The following is a 6605-nucleotide window of genomic DNA, read 5'->3' as shown; positions in this document are numbered from 1 at the left end:
CTTGTATGGAATGCCGGGTTGTTGGGCTCGTACCTTAGTGGTTGAGCAGAGTGGGAGGTATCCATCTTGTCATGGCTAAGGACCGAGTTGATGTGTCATCCTGCCTAATTCCATCATCGTGCAACCACTCGACCGTTGTATGGGCAACGGCTTAGCATAAACCCCACTAGCTAAACTGCTAGGCTTCAGGTGTGCTGGTGAGCAACGGGAGCCCTTGGAAAAGGACTAAGCTCTTGGTGACTTAGGTCCCGGTTTCGGCCCCGTGGATGGGTTGCTAACCCCTTGGGTGCTTCCGTGTTGACTAGTCGGTGTTGGCTAAGGTGGGTAATGGCTTTGTTAGGATCCGTACCGTCACTAAGGTGATCGCGATACGGTACCCTACTTGTGGGAAAAGTGTACAACCTCTGCAGAGTTAAAACCTATCCGGGTAGCCGTGTCCACGGCATTGGACGAGTTACGGCTCGGTCACACAACTAGCTTTTGGGGATGACTGGTATTTTACTGCGTGTGTGGGTGTGTGGAATTTTGGAAGTGTCCGGCAGTTGTGCCGTGCGCTACGGCGGACGGGGAGTCCGGTAGCGATAAAACTTGGATCCTTTGTGTAGGATCAACCCCACTTGATATATCGTTTACTAAAATGTTTTCATGAAACTTCTTTGAAATGAAACCCTGCATGTGTCTAAAATTCAGCTTTACTACAAATAAACCACCGCTTTATCCTTGATTATTCATATGCATATTCTTGTTGTATCCCTCTCCGTGGATGGGGTTGGACTTGCTGAGTACTTTTGTACTCACCCTTGTGTTGTTACTTCAGAGGAGGATCCGGACTTCGTCACCGAGGACTTCGAGTAGGAGGTTGCGTCTGCACCCAACGCTGCCTGCGGTGTTGGCCCTTTTGTAGGATGCTTCCGCTGACGCTTAGTTCCGATTGCAGCCCGGAGTCCGACTGGACTGCAACTTGGATTTGTATTGTTATCGCTTTAGTCTTGCTTTGGGTGTGGCTTGCCCGCCCGCTCATTCGGGAGTTGTACAGTTTCTGAACTATCTGTTGAATAAATGTGTTATCAGTCTCCTGGGACTGATAATTGGATCACATTTAGTCTCTACTTATGTGGGGACGCTTCAGGTGGTATCAGAGTCGTCGTTGGCCGTAGGACGTAACCATTAGAACCGGAAAAGCCATTTTGACCAAATTAAATGATTTACAAAATTTCTTGCTACCCCTGCTCATTTGCAAAACTGATTTACACCCCGATTCTTTCCAGATGGCCGAAGAAGGATGGACCAACAGCCACTGCCTGGAGGAGCCCGGTTTTCCCAGGTTGCTGTTCGCCTGCATGGACCACCTCGGGATTTACGAGCGTCCGGAGTACTCCAGCCGGGAGTATGAAGACCGTGGGACTCTCCGGTGCGAGATGACCATCTTTGTGGGCAGGAGCAGTCGCTTCCCCGACATTCAGTCTTGGAATGTGTCTGCCACTGGTTTCTGGCGGAAAGACACTTACCAGGTGGCAGCTCGGAAAGCCCTGCGCTACCTGTGCCAAATTTATGAGAGGCACATCGGACGCACACCGATGAGGTTCTACCCGCCTGTCAAGAAGAACCGCCCGGTTTGGCTGGCTCGGGTGAGGACTTTGGAAGGACGTGGACAGCGCGAGGATGACCCCACCGTGCTCCATATGGCTGCCTATCTCCTCACTTTGGATGAACTCTGCGATGAGCAGGCCGCCCATCTGAAGCAGCAGATCCGCAGAGCCGAGGATGCCGAGGTTATGGTGAGGAGGCTCCAGGTGAGATTGGCAGCAGCTGAAGCCGGAGCCGCGGCCGCCCAAAGCAATGAGGCCCTCGCCATCGAGGCCCTCAAAGAGGTCGAGGACCGGCACGCTCGGGCACTAAAGGAAGTCCACCACTCGAACCGCACGAGGAGGAAAATGCGGGTCGTGGAGGACGACGAGGTCCCAGTATTGGATGGAGTCCCTGTTGCCCAGGGGTCCGGAAAGCGGAAGAGCCCCGATGCCCCACCAGCACCACCGCCTTCGGAAAGGGACTCTGAGGTGGCCAATGGGGAAGCCTCGGAACCCCCTCCCGTAGGTGGGTCCCTAAGAGACGAGGTGCTGGCCCTCCTTATTCCGCCAGAAGACCACTCCGCGCAGTGTGCAGATTCGTCCCGCGAGTAGAGTGCCCCACCCAGAGTTGTACTCCAGAAGCTGTCCCGAGTCTAGAATTGTACCCCCCAGTTGTGTTGTTGTACCGGTCGTGTAGCACGTGTTTTGGCCCTACCCCAAGTGTTGTAACCGCCTCGGCAAGTTAATAAAATCATTTGTGCTTGTTGTTTGTTAGTTTGTGTGCTTGTCGACAGGAGGTGGATTCTGTCTCTTCGAAAATTCGAAATAATTAACTAAACATCACCCTAATATCCAAATCCAAGTCTCATGAAAGTTCACTCAATCTGCAGATGCCTCCCAAGCATGCCACCAGGACCTCCCCGAGTCAAGCACGTGCCACTCCGAGTGCAGAAAGGCAGCAGGAAAGGCAGGGACCCCCACCAATAGTGCACCATGAGGAGCAAGAGGTGAATCAGCCCGAGGGCAGGGGGGAGAGTCAAGTGGGAGCACAGGAGCGACCACCCCCACCGGTCATTGATTTGGTACAAGTCATGAACAACCAGACCCTTCTGCTGGAAGCCTTGGCCAATGCCATCACTCGCCAAAGGCCCCGCGGACAGGGTATGAATGAGAAATTGACAGACTTCCTCCGCACCAAGCCACACACTTTTGGCGGGTCCATCAACCCCCTGGACGCAGATGACTGGCTGCGGGTCATTCAGAGGAAGCTAGAGCCATTCGGCTGTGAGAGCAGGGACAAGGTTCTCCTGGCTGCACACCAGCTCACTAGGACTGCTTTAGCCTCGTGGGAGAACTACTGCACAGCCGCCCAGGATGCCTCCACTATCACCTGGGATGAGTTTGTGACAGAGTTCCGCCGCTATCACATTCCTGCGGCTACCATGAAGCGCAAGGCGGATGAATTCCGTGAACTGCGCCAAGGCAACAAGTCCGTGGAAGAGTACACCTATCAGTTCATGGAGTTGGCTCGCTATGCTCCAGAAGAAGTAGACAAGAATGAGAAGAAGCAAGACATGTTCAAGAAGGGCTTGAGTGCAGAACTGAGGACCCTGCTTACTCCTCAAATCTACCCTGACTTCAACACCCTGATGAACATGGCCATTTTGACTGAGAGAGCCAAGGCAGATGAAAGGAGGGACAACAAGGGCCGGTTCCTGGACAGCAAGGCCCACCAGCAGGACAGGTTCCAGAAACCAAGGAGCCTTGGTCACCCCATACCCAGGTCCCAAGCTCCCATGCAGTACCGGACCCAGTCTCAAGCCTCCGGTTCCCATCAGACTAATGCCCCATTCAGAAGCCAGAACCCTGTCAAGGCCCCACAGAACAGCGCCAGTCAAGTCACCAACAACGGCATGGCATGCTTCAACTGCCATGAGCCAGGGCACTTCATTGCCAACTGCCCCTACGCCAACAAGCCAGCTGCATCAGCCTTCTCCAACACAGTGACTGGGCCAAGGGCAGCAGTGTCAGGAGCCAACCGTGTTCCCGTCCGCAGCAACAACCCCGGCAACAACAACAACAGCCAGCAGATGAGGCAGCCCCAGCAGTCGTTTGGACGAGCCTGCGTCAACCACATCAGCGCGCAAGAGGCTCAGGAAGCTCAGGGCGTTGTACTCGGTGAGTTTCTAGTCAGCTCAGTTTTGGCAACAGTACTCTTCGATTCTGGAGCATCACATTCATTTATATCATCAAGCTTTGTGGATAAGCACCACATACCTACAGTACTACTAAAGGTACCCCTAATAACCCGGACGCCTGGAGCCGACATCCAGTGTCGACTAGGGTGTTCCCGGGTAAGGATCAATTTAAGTGGGGTAGAATTCCTAGCAGATTTGGTAGTACTTAAGTATAAGGGAATAGATGTGATCCTTGGAATGGATTGGCTAAGCCTACATGATGGACACATAGGATGTGCTGATAAGGTAGTGCGCCTAATTAACCAGGATGGCGTGCAAGTGACCTGTCACACCCGGGGAAGTGGGCCCGTCCCAATGGTTTTTAGCATGGAAGCCAAGGCCATAGAAGGAGTCCCGGTAGTGAGTGAATACCTGGATGTTTTTCCTGAAGAACTACCTGGAATGCCCCCGGACAGGGATATAGAATTTGTGATCGACCTTATCCCTGGAACCTCCTCTATAGCCAAGAGGCCCTATAGAATGGCAGCATCTGAGTCAGCAGAGCTGAAGAAACAGTTAGGTGAACTGCAGCAGAGTGGCTTTATCAGACCTAGCTCATCCCCGTGGGGAGCCCCAGTGCTCTTTGTCAAGAAGAAAGACGGAAGCATGAGGATGTGCGTGGATTATCGCGCACTAAATGAGGTCACCATCAAGAATAAATACCCCCTTCCCAGAATAGATGACCTATTTGACCAGTTAAAAGGAGCCAAGTATTTCTCCAAAATAGATTTGAGATCAGGGTACCACCAGCTCAAGATTAAGGAAAGTGATATCCCGAAGACAGCTTTTGTTACCCGATATGGCCAGTTTGAATTCACAGTGATGTCCTTTGGACTGACCAATGCCCCTGCTTATTTCATGAATCTCATGAACAAGGTGTTTATGGAGGAGTTAGACAAGTTTGTTGTGGTCTTTATCGACGACATACTTATTTACTCCAAGAGTGTCCAAGAGCATGAGCAACATCTGCGAGTAGTACTGGAGAAATTGAGAGCCCACCGACTTTATGCTAAATTCAGTAAATGTGAATTTTGGCTAGAGAAGGTGGCATTTCTTGGTCACATTTTGACCGCAGAAGGAGTAGCGGTTGACCCCGAGAAGGTGGAAGCCGTCTCCAACTGGCAGCAGCCCACCAATGTTAGTGAAATCAGGAGTTTTCTCGGTTTAGCTGGGTATTATCGGAGGTTTATTGAAGGATTCTCTAAGATAGCCCGACCTATGACAGAGCTACTTAGGAAGGACAAGAAATTCAATTGGACTGAGTCATGTGAGAGGAGTTTTCAGGAACTGAAAAGAAGATTAACGACCGCCCCAGTGTTAACCCTACCGGATATCTAGCGGGACTTCGTCATTTATTGTGATGCTTCCCGACAAGGGTTAGGGTGTGTCCTGATGCAGGATGGGAATGTAGTAGCATATGCCTCCCGTCAACTTAAGCCCCATGTACAAAATTACCCCACCCATGATTTGGAATTTGCAGCCGTAGTGCATGCCCTCAAGATCTGGAGGCACTACTTGATCGGGAACAAGTGTGAGATTTACACTGACCACAAGAGCCTAAAATATATCTTCACCCAACCCAATCTGAATTTAAGGCAAAGAAGATGGTTAGAGTTGGTCAAGGATTATAATCTGGAAATTCACTACCACCCCGGTAAGGCCAATGTGGTAGCGGATGCATTAAGCAGGAAATCCTATGGGCAGATCGGACCTAAGAACCCCCACTTACAAGAGGAAATGGCCCGATTAAATGTGCACATCGTCCCTCAGAATACCAGCCGCAAGCTAAGTGTTCAGCCCACCCTGGAAGAAAGAATCCGAGAGGCCCAAGACTCGGACCTGGACCTAGTGAAAATTCGCAGGCAAACCGAAGAAAATAAAGCCCCAGACTTCATAGTGGATTAAAAGGGAACCCTGTGGTACAAGGATAGGATTTGTGTGCCCAAGGAAGGTGAATTCCGGCAGATCATCATGGATGAGGCCCATAACTCAGCATATTTCATCCACCCGGGATCCACCAAGATGTACATGGACTTAAAACAGAAGTACCGGTGGAATGGGATGAAAGCGGACATAGCCCAGTTCGTCGCTCATTGCGATATTTGCCAAAGAATTAAGGCTGAACATCAGAAGCCGGCAGGTTTACTGCAACCACTACCCATTCCAGTTTGGAAGTGGGACGAGATTGGCATGGATTTTGTAGTGGGATTACCCAAGACCCAAAAAGGGAATGACTCCATATGGGTGATAGTGGACCGACTCACTAAAGTTGCCCACTACTTACCCGTATGGACCACCTATGGAGGAGAAAAGCTAGCTCGGCTCTATGTGGACAACATAGTGAAGTTGCATGGTGTACCTAGCAGAATTGTTTCGGATAGAGGGACCCAATTTACCTCTAGATTCTGGAAGAGTCTTCATAAGGCTATGGGCACCAAACTGGACTTTAGTTCAGCTTATCACTCCCAGACCGATGGCCAAACAGAGAGAGTAAATCAGATCATGGAAGACATGTTGAGGGCATGTGTCCTTACTTATGGCAAAGATTGGGAACAGAGTCTACCATATGCAGAGTTCTCATACAACAACAGTTACCAAGCCATCTTAGGCATGTCACCGTTTGAGGCTCTCTATGGGAGAAAGTGCAGGACCCCGTTGATGTGGTCGGAAGTGGGAGAGCGCACCCTGGTAGGACCTGCCTTTATTAAGGAAGCAGAAGAGCGAGTAGCTGAAATACGAGAGAAGTTGAAAGCAGCACAGTCTAGACAGAAGAGCTACTCAGATAAAAGGAGACGAGAGT

This window comes from Setaria viridis, chromosome 3, assembly GCF_005286985.2.
Source record: "Setaria viridis chromosome 3, Setaria_viridis_v4.0, whole genome shotgun sequence".
NCBI classification, from domain to species: Eukaryota; Viridiplantae; Streptophyta; class Magnoliopsida; order Poales; family Poaceae; genus Setaria; species Setaria viridis.
Note: the sequence above shows the minus strand (reverse complement) of the source record.